Genomic DNA, 1,704 nt, shown 5'->3' on the forward strand with positions numbered 1-1,704 from the left:
TAAAACAGAAAAATGATATGTAAATAGTATAAAAAATAAATAAAAGTGGAGTTCGTATTATTCTATTAAGTTGTATTATTAATATTAATGTTAATAATAGTTGTATGATTTTTATTACTAATAATAGCATGATTAATAATATTAGTGTTGTTATCGTATCTAAAAATTTTGAATTAGGTATTATGATAATTAAAAATATATCAACAAATATCAATTATATAAAGAAGGGTTTAAAAGTCTTAGGAATATATAAAAGGATGAACAATCAACTGTATCAATGAATCCAATAAATAATAAAATAATTATTTTTTATCAATTATTGTAAAAATTACATTAAAGATACATACTTCTATCTATATGTTATAGTAAAAATTATGTAAATTCTTAAGAGAGATCGTGAGTTCAACTTTCACTTCCTTCATTATATACTTAATTTTTAAAGCCAATGAATTATAATTCAAATAACATAGTCTCCCTATACTCATTTAAGAGGTTGCGAGTTCGAGTCTTCTATCTTTGGTAAAAAAAAAATTATGTAAATTCTTTAACTAAAGTACTAAATAAATCCAACAAGTCATTTACATTTATACGTCTCTGCTGCACGTTCTTCTTTTTCTCCTTGTTTTTTCTTCTTCTCCTTTCTCTTCATTATTTTTCTCTTTTGTTATTCGTCACCAATACTACCACTACTATCACCTCCTCCTCTTTCTCTTCCTCCTCATCTTCCTCCTTTTTTTATTGGACTTTCTTCTCTTCCTTCTTTTTCCTCCTTCTCCTCCATCATCTTCATCATCATGATCATCATTGTTATAGTCGTTGTCGTCTTCTTCTTATACATATCGTCGTTATTGTTATCGTTATCGTAGAATATTTGCCATATTGATGACGTTGCTTAATCCAAAATTTTTGCCATAAAATTTTCTCAAGTTACTTCTTGTTTTACTACTGAGGGTTCCTGGAGGGTTTCTTGGATCAGGCTTCTGTTGTTCCCTCCCGGCTTGGTACTTGCTAACTTGGATAGGGCGTCCGCTCTGCTGTTCAGATCCCGAGTTATGTGTTTAACATCGGTTTCTGCAAAGCGCCCAAGGTGCTCCAGAGTTTTCTCCAAGTACCTCTTCATATTTGGGTCCTTTGTAGCACCGACTTTTTCTGCCAGCTTTAATCCAGCAATCAAGGCTTCATACTCTGCCTGATTATTTGAAGCTGGAAATTCAAATTTTAGGGAAACCTCTATCTGGGTTCCTCTTTCATCTACCAATATTATGCATGCGCCGCTTCCTGTTTTGTTGGAGGATCCGTCTACATAGAGTTCCCATGTAGTTGGTTTTTCCTCCTGATCCCCTGCGTATTCTGCAACGAAGTCGGCGAGGCATTGGGCTTTGATCGCTGTCCAAGTTTCATATCTTAAGTCGAACTCGGAGAGCTCTATTGCCCATTGAACCATTCTCCCTGCAACATCCGTCTTTTGGAGGATTTGCTTCATGGGTTGGTTCGTACGGACTCTTATTGTGTGGGCCTGAAAGTAAGGTCGTAGCCTTCGTGAGGCTACTACTAAGGAGTAGGCGAACTTTTCTAGTTTGTGGTACCTTAGTTCAGGGCCTTGTAGAACTTTGCTGATGAAATAAACTGGATGTTGCCCGACCTCGTCTTCTCTTATCAGGGCTGATAAAACAGCTTTGTCCGCTACGGATAAGTACAGGACGA

Source organism: Arachis duranensis, chromosome 3 (assembly GCF_000817695.3).
Source record: "Arachis duranensis cultivar V14167 chromosome 3, aradu.V14167.gnm2.J7QH, whole genome shotgun sequence".
In the NCBI taxonomy this organism is placed as follows: domain Eukaryota; kingdom Viridiplantae; phylum Streptophyta; class Magnoliopsida; order Fabales; family Fabaceae; genus Arachis; species Arachis duranensis.